Source organism: Plectropomus leopardus, chromosome 8, assembly GCF_026936395.1.
Source record: "Plectropomus leopardus strain MGB_pleo_1.0 chromosome 8, ASM2693639v1, whole genome shotgun sequence".
Lineage (NCBI taxonomy): Eukaryota > Metazoa > Chordata > Actinopteri > Perciformes > Serranidae > Plectropomus > Plectropomus leopardus.
This window is the reverse complement of record NC_142183.1, coordinates 20489878-20504129: the sequence shown is the minus strand read 5'-3', so window position 1 is coordinate 20504129 and position 14252 is coordinate 20489878. Positions and strand designations below refer to the sequence as shown.

Genomic DNA, 14252 nt, shown 5'->3' with positions numbered 1-14252 from the left:
ACGCCGCTTTGATGAAGATACACACACACACACTTACTACTCTCCATCATTATCATTGTTTCAGCTGGAGAAGAGTCAGCGCTTTTGTTTGTAATTATAGGGGTTTGAAGTGAATAATTTTCAAGAAGAGAGAAGAGGATGGATGGAAAAGGGGAAAAAAAGAGAAAGAGTAGGTCAGAAAAAAGCACACCAGCATGTCTGTGACATATTAGTCACATTTTACCGTAATTGTTGTTCGACCCCATCCCACACTTGTAAAAAGGAGAAAAAAGAAATACTTTGGGAATGCGCTTTGCAGTGGATGGCTTCCAAGGGTTGTCTGGTGTGTTCTGTACAAAGGGCAAAAGGAGCTTTGTGGCTGGCTGGTATGGCTTTAAAAACATTACAGCTATGGGTAGAGGCCTGTTCCGCTTCCTAAGCCTGGGGCTTCAGTTAGGATTGACCCCATCAAAGCAGAATAGATTGTGCCATTTGTAGAGGTACTAAAGAGTCTTCAGCTGTAGTCTTTCAGTTTCCCTAAAATCAAAACGAATCCCTTGGTGCAAAACCCAAGATAAAGGAAACATGAAACCAACTCTGTTCTGTTCCATCTGGACATGTGGTGATAAGCCAAGCTGAGGATCTTAAAGACAGAAAAACCAATTGATTGATGGACTGATTGATTTACTTTTCAACAGACCTATCGATTGGACTTCAAAAAGAGTGAGCCCGTGTGTCAGCAGCATAAGCTTGTTTGACTGAGGCACAGAGCTGTTCAAAAACAACACTGCTGAATGATGACAGGCACGTGGCACACAGCAACATCCACACAGCTTGTGGAGATCCCTCAGGGTTCATAAAACACAAGCCTTGTTAAAGCTTGCACTCCCACTGTGACAAGCAAGCGAAGGTCACAGTTCAGGGATAGGGGTCGTCATGAGTAAAATCAGAAGATGAGGGAGACTTACTGTAGTAAACAATACTTTCCTGTACAACCATTATTCCTCCAGTCTTTAGTTTTTGTGCTCTGGGTGTTTTATTTTGCACCTGGTGAGTCTCTATCCCCTTTTTGATCACTTGTTTCTTGGATACTTCACACACAACCCAATGCCACCTAAATCACACATATTAACTGCAACATCTTGGAAATGCCTTTCACTTGTTTTTGTGCATGAGCACATTTCTACACCGAGCGAAACCTGGTTATGCAAAAGCACTACAACTCACGCTTGGAACATATGCAAAAAATGCACAAACACACTGGCACATACAACAACTTTCAAACTCGCAGCGCTTGGGGAGGTGTGTGACCCATGTACGTCCTCTCCTGACTCCCAGTGTTGCCCAACAGGGAGTGTTTGTGTGGTATCCAAGGGCAACGGCAAGAGAGGGTGGGGGAGGCTGATGTAGAGAGGCAGGGCTGCAGCCACACTTTCTACTCTGGTTTGTTTGCATGTCTGATTGCTGTATGTGTGTGTGTGTGTGTGTGCCTGCAGAGCATGCAGGTGGGCTTATGCAAGATGTCATTGTGTGGCTGTGTTTGTGTACGGCTGCGTGCGTATTTGTGCATGCATGTGTGTGTGCCTGAGCAGCGTGTGGAAAGTGTTGTTGTCTACAGGCTAACTGTTACTGACAAGCACACACTGACTACTGGAGTCAAAAAGTTAAACGCACTCTATGCTCTTTTCTCTCCCCGGAGGCTCCCTCTTTCTGCCTCTCTAACTTTCCCTCCTCCCATTTTTATTTTCTATATTTTTCTCTCTGTCATACTCTCCTGCTTTTTCTCTCTCCCTGACGATTTCTTTCTTTTGCTCCCTCCTCCCTCCCTCCCTCCATCTCTGATGATTTTAGCAGAGGTGTGACTCATTGGGCATCGAGCCACAATGTCAGGTAGTGAGGGGAGGGCAGGAATGAGGTAGAGAGAGAGAGAAAGAGAGAATGAGAGAATGAGAGGGGGAAGGAGAGTTGTTTTAAAAGTGGTGAGGTGTAGTGCGAGGGGGGGTAAGAGATATGCAAAACAGAGTGGAATGTGCATGAGGGAAAGAGTGAGAGTGAAAGAGGGAGACTGGGGAGAGGGAGGGGTGTACAGTCAGCACAAGGAAAACATAAAAAAGGAGGGAAATGAATAATTTCTGCAAATGGTTTCCGTCACGATTGACTTTTTTCCTCCTTGCATGTTTTCTCGATTGCTGCTCATGTTTTGGCCATGCAGCACCCTCTGTGAGCTGACCAATGTGTTTATGTGCAAACCTGTTCATGGGCAGGCTTCCATTCATGACTTTTTATGCCTTAAAGTAGCTAATTACCAAGGGGGTCATTAATATACACCCGCTTCCCAATAAAAAAAGTCCTGGAGGAAATAGTGAAAGAAGTGTAGGAAGGAGGGATGGTTGGGAGAAGGGTGTAAGAGGATGAAGAGGGTTGTAAAGAGGGGAAGTGGAGGTAGGGATGGGTGGAGAGGAGGGACAAAAGAGGAGAAGTGGTGTGATTATGAGGATTTGGTACTGAGAGGGTTACACAGGCACATTCATGTGGCTTGTCAATCAACTGTCTTTGTGGCCCCTAAGGCAGGGGCTCTCCGCTCTCATCTCAGCATTGGCACTCACCCACACACACACACACATGCACGCACACATATAAACACACACTTGGCTGATAATATCGACATTCTGGTGTTTTCTTCCTTGTGATGAGACATTGTACTGAATGATTTTGTTTAACATGCCCTAAGGTCACCCTTAGCACAGACACATATCCATGCATGCACACACACATGTACACACAAACAAACACACACACTTGAGCTTTGACTCCTGTCCTCAGTAGACACTGTGTTTGTGCCAGAGCCATGTCTCTGTCTCCTTCCCTTCTTCCTTCCTCGTGTTTTTCTTCCTACCCTCACATCTCAGATCATCTCGATGACAATCACAAGAGATTGTAAAAGTTAAATAATTAAATGCAACTGTATGGACAATGATGATGATTGTTGTTTCATTTCACCAATCTCGACCAAAACATTCCCATGATGTTTGTAATGTTCCAGGTGCAGCTCAGCTCAAATCCCAGGAGCTTCCCTCAACACCGCCCCCTTCAGATCACAATTTCTCTCACTAAACTCTCTCACTCAGAAAAAGAGATGCCACTGTTCTGCTATCTCTTCTTTACTTTGGACAGAACATGGGGAAATGTGGGTAGACAAACAGACAGTCAGCATTGCGTAACTTATGATGTTTTTTCTTTTCTTTTTTTTTTGGCATGCACACACAACCTGATGTGTACTCACTCCATTAAAACTACAATTTTCTTTGCAGGTATTTTGGTGCAGTGTTGACATTACATCTTGGCGTGCGTATGCACATTATGATTAATTGGAGACCGGCCTGATCCATCCAGTGCATTTCAGCAGTGGTGACAGAGGCATGGGGAAGATCAAAGTCATCCTGATAGATTGCTATCGCCACTCCCACCTGTTCCCTCTGGAATTTCCTCTCTTCCCAGCATGTGTGCATGCGCGTGCATGTCTGTTATGTCTATCAGACTGTTTGTGTTTCTGCATGTGTGCCTGAGTTTGCATCTGTTACCAGGTGGACCTGTGTGTGTGAGCGTGTGTGCATGTGTGTGTGCAGTCTGTTTCAACACGTCTACAACTTGCGGGAATCTTATAATCTGGAGCTGGAATATGTGCTCATGTCTGTGTCTGTCTAGCCCTGCTCCACCTCTCTCTCTTTCTCTCTCTCACTTTCTTTCTCTTTTTCTCTCACTCTCTCTTTTGTCTCACTCTTTGACAGCTCTAATAAGTTCAGTAGATCAGGTTACACCCCTCAAAACATGCCAACTTCTCCCTGTTTTTCTGTGCTCTCTCTCTAATTCTGTCTCTTCGCTTCTCTCTTTTGCCCCTTTCATATAAATGCAATGTCTCACCAGCAGACACTTTCTCACGAACATGAGGATACAGACGCACACATATACTAACTGGGAGTGAGACACGACATGCACGCACTGTCTCTGCAGGCCTCTCATGTTGCTGACATTTTCCATTTTTGCGCGTATAAAGTAATAATAATAATATTAGTGGGTGTGACAGAGCAAGGGTCCATTCACTGCCACTGCCAGCCTCCTATAAATATCCCCCTTCTTCGGGGGAATCGGAGAAGCAGCAGAGACCTTCAGTTTACACAGCTGAGGAGCATGTGGACGAAACCCTCTATTCTCTCTTTCCCTCTTTTTCCTCCCTCTCCTTTCCCCTATCCCTTTTCCTATCACCTCACCTCTTGGTTTGCTACTGTGTGTCTCCAACATTTTTATGTTTTCTCTCTGTCTTCCTTATCTCCTCTCACCTGCCTTCCTCCCCCATGATTTCTCAAAACTATCTCATTATCTTGCATGGCCTCCCACCTTTCCTCTCACCCCTACATCCCTCTTTTTCTGTTTGTCTCCGCTGATAGATACTGTGGTGACACATTGGACAGAGTTCAGCGGGTTATTATATAGAATGCGACGAGTGATGAGGTGAGGCTAATTGCAGGTGGAAGTCACCCTCCCTTTCATCACGTCTCTGTGTTTTGGTGTCTCTTCACTTCCCTTTGCAGTCTGTCTCCCTCTGGCTCAGACACACACACACACACACACACACACACACAGTCACATCTGTTGAAGTAATCAAAACAATCTCAAGGGCCATACATGAACAATAATATGCCACACACACAGACACTTGCACATATATGTATATGTACAGATAGATGACAAATTAAAGGAAAAAACACATAAAAACTCTTAGTAAGGTGTTCAGCCACCACGTGCCACCATATCAGCCTCAGTGGGCTTTGGCATTGATTCTACAGGTTGCCATCTTAGAATTATAAGGGTCTGAGCAGTTTTGAGATATTGAGCTGAAAAGTTTTGCATTCCAAACAGCATAAAACACATGATCCTTCATGTTTTCTAAATAAAAGGTCGTAAAACATGCATAAAAAACACCTCACATAACGTTAATAAGTTGTCACAGAATAAGAAGAATATATGAATAACTCAATTTTGACAAAGATGTCAGATAAAACCTCTTAATTCCAAGGTGACGAAATCTCCTGAACTGGCCGAAAATCTCACACAACTGTTCAACTGGGTTAAGGTATGCTGACTGTGACAGCAATAGCATACGATTCACATCATGTTCATACTCATCAAGCACTTCAGTGAACCGTGTGCCCTGTGGATGTGGGCATTATCATCTTGGAAGAGACCTATCATATCAGGATAGGAATGTTTCATCATAAGATAAAGGTAATTACTCAGAACAACTTTGGGCTGATTTAAAGTCACCCTTCCCTAACCAAACCAAGCCGGTAAAATGTCCTCCAGAGCATGACAGACAGTGATGTAGTTGAGGGTATGCATGGGTATATATTTATATATATATATATATATATAGAGAGAGAGAGAGAGAGAGAGAGAGAGAGAAAGAAAGATACATAGATAAATACATAGAGATATGGTGATATAGGGATATAGTCCCTATATCACCATATATATGTCCATCTACTTAGTAGCAATAGTGGACAGTAACAAAGTACATTACTTAAGTAAGTTTTGGAGTATCTGTACATTACCTGAGAGTTATATTTCTGGAAACTTAGGCTATTAGTTTGACTCCATTGCATTTCAAAGACAAATGTTACACTTTTTACTCCACTTCATTTCTATGAAGGCTCTCGTAACTCGTTACATTTGATTTGAAGTCAGTGGATGTTTTTCTTTTCTTTTCTTTCCTTGTCTTTTCTATAATACAAAAGTCTGTAAACTGTGATCATGCAGTTCTGCATGTGGTGTGTTTGTCAAAGTGGTGTTCCTGTACCTCACACATGTGCTACTCAGATTGGGCAGCTCATTGATAGAGACAGGTAGAGAGGAGAGGTCATCAGCAGGCTGTTGTATTTGGTTATGTAGCGTTAGTAATGGCTACAGCAGCAGATGGAGATGAAGTTTCCCCACCATATAACCACTGACCATACCTCATGTCCATGTTTGAGTTTCTGAGATGAAAACTGATTTGTTGTTCTAAATGTTTGCTCTGTTTATCACACACAAATTTCATTATGGCCAACACGAATTTGCTAAACATATTCAACAAGCTTTTTATTCTACAGGTTCTACAAGCAAGTCAGTGCATTCAGTGGGTTGTTTTAGTCATTAGGTTCTGTAAATGTATTGTGACAACATACATCAATGCATTGAGATTTTTTAATTACTTTGAGTACTTTTTAAAAGCAAATACTCCAGTACGTCAACTCAAGTAATAATTTGACTCAGCTTTCACTTGTATTGGAGTAATACTTGACCAGGACTATGTATACGTTGACTCAAACAATAGAGTTGTGTACTTTGCCCACCACTGCCTGGCAGTACACTTTCCTTATCAACTATCAGCCACTACACAACTTGCATCAGAGCCAAAGGCTCCCCTTACTGTAGGGGTCAAGCACTCAAGGTTTTCCCTTCAACTTGCCACCCGACCATGTGGTCTTATATGTATGTCAGTTGGAGAGATAGGTGTACTTTGGTCCGTCTTTTATTGGTCTTGAGCTCCTCCTAGTGGATTTTCTGTGTCAACGTTACAAGACTCCTATTGCTTTCCTGAAAAGATGACGTCATTCAAAATTCAATCCGGCTATGTCATGAACTCGCCCGGTTTCACTTTAGGATAATGGAATAAGCTGAAAGATATAAATACTAGGTAAATTGACCGTAGACAGTGTCGAAGTTATGCGCTTGTTTGGAGGATAAGCCTTTCATACGAAATCCAATAATAATAAAATACACTCGAACTAAGATCTAAGGACACAAAGTAAATTAAGGCTGTTTCAAAGGGTTTATGTTGGTTTCTATATTATTTTGGCGACATGAATGAGATGATCATTCAACATTTGTCACTACTCGCTCTTTATTTAAAGCTAAGAATAATCTACTATCTGAAAAGAATTAGAAAATGTTTTTTGAAAGGGAAGGGGGTTAAAATTTAAGAAGAAAATTCAAATTTTTGAGTGCACGCACAACAAGGAGAAATTTTTGTATTTCTATCTGTGGAGTGAAACTATAGAACAGTCTAAGTGAGGACATTAAACAAAGTCCAAACATAAGCCAATTTAAAACGCGGTACAAAGAAATAATTTTCACAAGGTACAGGAATGAAGAGAGTGGTTTGACGACTTCAAAGTGATTGCCATATATTTATTTATTTATTTGTGTTGTTTGTCTCTTCCTTGTTAACTATTGTACAGGTTATATTAATATCGAAGCTGAATAATTAACCATCAGTGCATTATGGAGAGGGAGTGGGATTAAATACATTTGCACTTCTTTCCACTCCCTATCGGATATGTAGGCCTAAATCAAATAACTAAATGTTAAGTATTTTTTTATTTGTATATATATATATATTATTTTTTTCCATTATTTTCTATGGTATATTCTTTTTTTGCCTGCTTGTAAATGTTGAACTTTTTCTTTTTCCGTGTTATGTTATTTTTTACATGTTTGAAATAAAAAATATTAATTCATTCAAAATTAATCATCAGTCAGTAAATAAAACAAACTAAAGCACTGCGCTGAAAGTCTGATTTACTGTATACCACGTGATCCACAGCTCTGCTTCAGGAAGCGGCTGTCCACCCGCCTCCAGTCGCGTCACAAGTTTAAGTCTTTCACTCTTACCTCATTTCACTTTTCTATTTGTTTTAACTTTTCTCCGTATTCATCCAACATTAACGCATTCATTTATTTTGAAATAAATCCCTAAAACAGATTACAGAAGTCAGTCGCCGGCATGTCCATTAACATGATCGCGTATATATAGAAGTTATTCCAGTAAAGCTACCGCATCGGTTTAGCTCAATGGTTTCATCTTACAAGCAAACGTTTCCACGCTATGGTCCGCGGGCTGTGGGGTTCGACCATGGGCGCTGCCCGATGTTTTCCTCAATTTCCCTTTATGTCAGTGAAACTGTTTATCTCAGAACTACAAGCTCAAAAGCCTGTTCCCACAACACAAAGTTATATCTGTGGAGTTATAATCTACTAGTTTAGGGTCTTAAACCCACACTGTAAACCTTCACAGGATTTTTGTAAGAATGTGCTTTGCCCATTATATACCTTTGATCTGCTTTGAAAATCGGTGTGAAAACGTGTGAAACTACTTAAACGTGTTAACACATTTGCAAGAGAAGAAGAAAAAAGATATGTGTTATGGGGGTATTCCCGCATCTTTTTCTGGCCGTATACATTATACACAGCCGAAAAGCCATCAAAATTTACAGGAAAGTATACCTCGGTAACCTACTCATCTACCTAGTATTAGCCTAGACATACCCCGTTAACTGCAAAACTGAGAACAGAGCGGATTCCCTCGCTGTAGGGGTCAAGAATTCAAGGTTTTTCCTCAATGAATCACCAGACAGTAAATGAAACAGACCAAAGCACTGAGCTGACTGGCTCACTGTAATACGTGATCTGCTGCACCTATTCGGGAAGCACCTGTCTGTCCGCCTCAGCCCTTAAGTTTTAATCTTTAACCATGACCTAATCCTCCTTTCTATTTATTTTCTAACTTTCTTCTGTGTTTATTGTTGTCTACTTTTTAATTAGACTCGTTAACCACACTATACCCTTAAAGTCAATCGCCGGCTTATCCAGTAGCCTAACTTACTCATGTATTTATAGAGATTTTACTCATAAGTCTGACGCATCGGTTTAGCTCAATGGTTTCATCTTACAATTGAACGTTTCCACTCTGTGGTCCGCGGGCTCTGGGGTTCGACCATGGGCGCTGTCCGATGTTTTCCTCAAATTCCCTTTATTCGTCTGTAAGATTGTTTATTTCAAAACTTTAAGCTCAAAAGTCTGTTACCACAACACAAAGTTATGTATGTGGAGATATAATATATATGATATTGTAGTTTACTAGCTTAAACCCACCCTATAAGCCGTCATATGACTTTTGTAAGAATGTGCTTTGCCCCCTATTACTTACTCCGAACCTGACTTTAATATATATTCAAATTACAAAAACATTTCCATTGTCCTGATCAAAATTTAACCTCCCGAGAAAGAGCATTTCGTTGTAGGTCTGGATGAAGGACTTGTTGCTTAAGAATGAAAGCAGCTCAGACATGCACGCTTATCCCCAGTAGAAGTCGCTGTAAGATAGGTCAACAATTTTTCTCATTTGCTGTAATACACTTGTCCATTCAGAAGTTACATATCACACAGGCAGAAACTGAAATTCAATAGCCAAAGTGACACGTTTTGTTTTCAAAATGATCCACCACTGACAAAACATTGATCATATGCACCTAAAGCACTTTAAAAAAAAAAAATACAACTTGTTATGAAATTAATAAATCCTTTGAATCAATCATTACACAACGGACAACAGAATAAAGCTATAGTATGAGCCGGTCACGTTTAATGTGTGCTATATGCCTGTGCCATTTGTTGAATTAACATAGTTAAAGAGAAATGCAAGCAAACGTATCACAGCATGAATTATATTATTTTCTTCAAATATGATTTCAGCGGACTACAAGCCCTGCTGCACTCTGCTGCTGCACCCTTCACACTTTATATGCCCTGACAGAATACTGTTAAAAGGTGACATTTCTACAAGAAAGTTTTCTACGATTATTACGTGCCAAAGGAGTTTCGCACATGTGCGTTAGATATTCATAAATATATGCACTTATTTTTTTTATTTTTTTTTTATCAAATATGAATAGATGTTTTCCTTTTTAATCTATTCAGTAGTTTGGGGTCTGTGTTAGGCTAACTGTTTTTGTAACACGGTGTGAAATGTGTTCAGAGAAGAAGAAGGAAAGGCGTGTTTTAGCATTCGAGAGCAAAACTGCATGACCTCATGGTTTTATAGTTGCTCTCCATCACTGGAATAAAATCCCTTAAGGTTGCTCCGTCTGTGGGTCAAAATATAGCTATTTTGGGCTGAATTACAGGCTGAGGTAGCTAAAACAATCAGAACTTAATACAATGAGCCGATTATTTTAGGCGCATAAACTGGTTTTCTGTGGCCTGACAATTATGTTTATTGTAAGCAGTCCATTCTGACAGGCGTCTCCGGTCTAATAAGCTGTCGGTTAAGTCCTGCTTTCCAGTTATCATCATGCCCTAAGCCCACTGATAATATTATTATTATACCCTGACCGACACTAATAATAACAAGTAATTTATATAATGTGCGAAGCTTCTAACATTAAAACGACTGCTTCCTCGGGGACAAGTCTCATTAATCAACAGGGCAGAGAAAATTAAATAGACAATTTTCATTAGTAGCCCCTCCCCCATATGTTAACCCTACAAATAGAATAACACCACATATCTTATAAAGTTCACAGAGAAGGGTAATAATAACAACACCATACGCAGGACTGCACAATACTTAAATATACAACAATGAAACAACATGACAATTATCAACAATAGGAACAGTGTCAGAGATAACAACGTTTGGTGGATAGCTGCTCGGTTGCTGATTCGGACAATAAATGTGATTACAGCGTATTTACAGTAGAAACACTGTACGGTGTTTCCACTCTTTATGAGAAAAAAAGGTAACTCCTGCACACTTAGTCCATGCCACACAAGTTTCCACGCTTTAGCAACAGTTATGCTATTTAATATCCGACAGATGGCGCTCCAAGACCACCGATTAAAAAAACAGAACCAATACACTACAGACTACTTCACTTACTGGCCTCTGTTGGGGACAAAGTGACAGCTGCAGAAAATTAATTGACGAAATCTGATAGGTGCTTCAGGATATGTCAATTAACGAGGTTTTAATGCGTTTCCCCTCGGTTTTCCTTTTTAATATATTAAGTGCTGGTGACAGGCATATGCTGATGGGGCACCCCTTCAGGGATTATTATATTATCTTATTTATTGCCATAAATTGATCTAGCCTGCAGTGTAGGCTGATTGTCACATGCAGCAGCAGTAACACACCTCATCCTCACTCTCTCACCAAAACACTCCATATGCTCAACTCATTTGTAGTCATAAGTTGTATGTGTAAATGCACCACTGCATTGTACAGTATATCAGGTGTGATATATTTTTGAATACTGTCACTTGAAGTATGTTTTCCAAAAACAGCCTGATGAAGAGTGTTAGCTGATATACTTCAGTTTCCAAAATAAAGCTCCATGAACTGATGGTTGAGTGGAGATGTTATTATTAGATATCTTCATGTTTAAAAGTCTGTTATTTCTTTAACTCAAACTATAATGGTTACACAGGCAGGTCATTTAGACATGAATCCTCAGTACTTCCTGTCAGTGGTTTTCAAAGTGTAGACTCAGGACAACCACTGGGTCAAAACTCAAGGTTAAGTTGGGCAGCATTGTGCTGTACATGGCTTAAATGGTTGCATTGTGAATGGGCAACATTTTCAGGACTCTGACATCATCACTCAAACGCACAGAAAACATATGTTCTTGTTCACCTTTTTATATTATAAGTGTCGCTTGCTTGTAAAATTGAGTGGTTACATTACAGTCTAGATTAGTCATGTTTGCATTTGTCTATATTTTTTTAGCTGTATGACTGTACTTGTATACTCTAAATGTGTTTTCTGTACAGTGTACATGTATGTATTCAAGTAGTCCTGGATTCCAAGTGCCATTAATATTCTTACCTCAAGTTAACTTGAGTTTTAAAGCACACAGAAAATGATATGAACTGATTAAGTGTTTCTAATGACTTTGTCTATATGTTTGTTTTACCAACTGCTGTCTGTCCTCCCTGGTAGACAAAAATCTATTCTATTCTATTCTACTCTACTAAAACTATTGAGAATCCAATTCATATTTAATTTGTGTTTACATACTCAGCTAAAAAAGTTGACTATAATTCTAAACTGATAAGTTAAATGTTTTCTTTTTATGCTTTTCTATGGTATTCTTCAAATGTTCAACACCCTGTTGCTGAGAGATTTCACCATGATTATGGATCTATTTATGTCCACACATTTTACATTATCGGACAGTACCCAGTAGATGGCGCCACAAGATCACAAACCAAAAAAATGTTCACATTTAGGGTCAACTAACACGTAGCCTATACCTGCTCAACTTAAATTCCCTGAAATGTAATTAAACATATTGTATGCTTCTTTTTCTTGAAAAGCGTGTAAAAGACTAAATGAAAAGTTTCCTTCCATCAGTTCTTTACTGCCCTTAATCCACCCGCCACCTTTTCATGCTATGACTTCAGAAAGCGGAGCACCGGGTCACGGTCAGGTGGTTGCTGAGCGCTGGTTCAGAGAAAGTAATGGCTGTCTTTCTGTCGGACAATGGGGTGAGCGAGGCGATAGGGGCGGATGAGACCGGCTTAATGCTCCGTGTAATGCATGTTAATGTAACAGGCACCGAGGGACCGCCGGCCGGAGTGCTTTGGGATTATTTATCACAAAACATTTGTATTCTTCCGTCGGAGAACGGTTGATCCCGGATAGCTGCACACTAATCCTTCACTCCGTTAATTAAAAAGAAGAGGAAAGCAATGGAACTGGTGGTGGTGATTTTTTTTCTTTTCCAGAAATGTAATCATTTCTGGAGAAGCTTAACCATCTGCTTGAGGTTAAGTCTGCAAGCAGATTGTGTTTTCTGCTTATTTAAACCTGAGGATTTTAGTTTTTTTTTTCCTGAAAAGGGGAGGGTGTTGGATTTCGGGGACTGCTTGTTGGAGAGCCAGGTCAGGGACACTTTTTGTGCACGGGGAAACATTTAAGTGATACTTATTATGTAACATTTTATTCCATACTGAGCACTTTCACCAAGGACGTAGTTTTTATTCATAAATAAGTCGTGACCTTTGTTATCCATCCCCTTAAAAACGGGATGAACATGAAACTACATCCGTTCCCAGATTACTAAAGTTACTCTTCTCTATAGCTTAAACGAGAAATGTCAGAAACAACAACTACTTCAACCAAGTTGAAGTATTCCCACGAGCCCCGCTTGTTTTTCTTTCTTTAAGGGAAAAGATCACAACATTAGACATCAACATCGCTTGGTTTCCCTGATCATTCTCGCAGAGGGGCTACCATCAACACAATTTTCAACAGAGGACGCAGTCGACAGGTTTTGGGGGCAGTTTACAAGAAAATGTAGCGTCTAGTGTAAAAGAAAATGCTGCCCCCAGGAAGTAGAAATGTTTGTTTCTTGTTCTTTCTCTCTCATCTCGCCCCCCCCCCCTCCCTCCCTTTCTTTCTTAGTAGCTAACAAGCTCAGCGCTGCCCGGGGGCCAAGGCTGTGTCGTCAGTCCCAAGAAGAGACTTTCAGATTTCAAGCCACCCTTTTACATTAGGATGCCACTCGTGTCTGTCTGGAGACGAACCCGAATTCACAAAGGCATCCTTCAGTTTCTCTCTCTTTTCCTCTCTCTGTGGTTCAGTGGTTGTCTAACTGACCAGGATTAACAGGGAAAAGATTAGATCTGAACAAACATGTGCCGCAATCTAAAGAGGCTCGAGCTGTCCTCTTTGTCCTATAAAAACAGTGGTGGGACTTTGATCTACTGAAGTCACTTATTGTACTGAAACATTTTTTAGTCCTCGAAAACACCCCTCGGCCTTTTTCTGTCATCTCCAAACTAAACACATCATCACCTATGGGATATTTATCTAATCCCAGCTTTAATACCTGATTAGAGACAAGTATGATTAAGGCTTTATGGCATTGCTTTTATGTTGATTATGTTGATACATGTTCAGGCCTACTTAAGTGAATTAAAGTCGTGTAACGCGCAATTGTATGAGAGTATCACCCGCATCTGATTGTCACTGTAATCACTCTAAGCTCCAAAATGTAGCGCACACTCGTTTAAATATTGATTAAAATTGAATATCCTGACCCATCAAAGATTCTTTTTGTAAAACCCAATTTCGTGTGATGATTAATGAATGGGACTGTTTTTGCAATGTGGGCATTCATCTTCAAAGGGGCTCTCATTATAAAGCATTACAGAATCCCAAGAGCATACTGGCTGTGGCCACTGGCCCATTTGAGGCGAGTGAGAGCTCAGGCCAGTGTGTTTTTGTTTTCTGCAATTCAAAGTGTAATAGTGGAACCACGGTAGTATTTTTCTTTTTTTAAGCTATAATGGGGCTCATAAAAAATCAAAGAAAAATAATGTTAGCTACTATTGCCATCCTGGGCCTGCAGGGCAATGTGGTCACCATGGCAAATCCTTGTCCATCCTCATCT

General features: G+C 40.3%; 1 protein-coding gene across 6 annotated transcripts in view; it reads right to left on the bottom strand.

Moving 5' to 3' along the window:
• LOC121947940 (fibroblast growth factor 18) overlaps positions 1–14252 on the bottom strand; it is a 307943-nt gene that overhangs the window by 37685 nt on the left and 256006 nt on the right. The window lies entirely within an intron of this gene.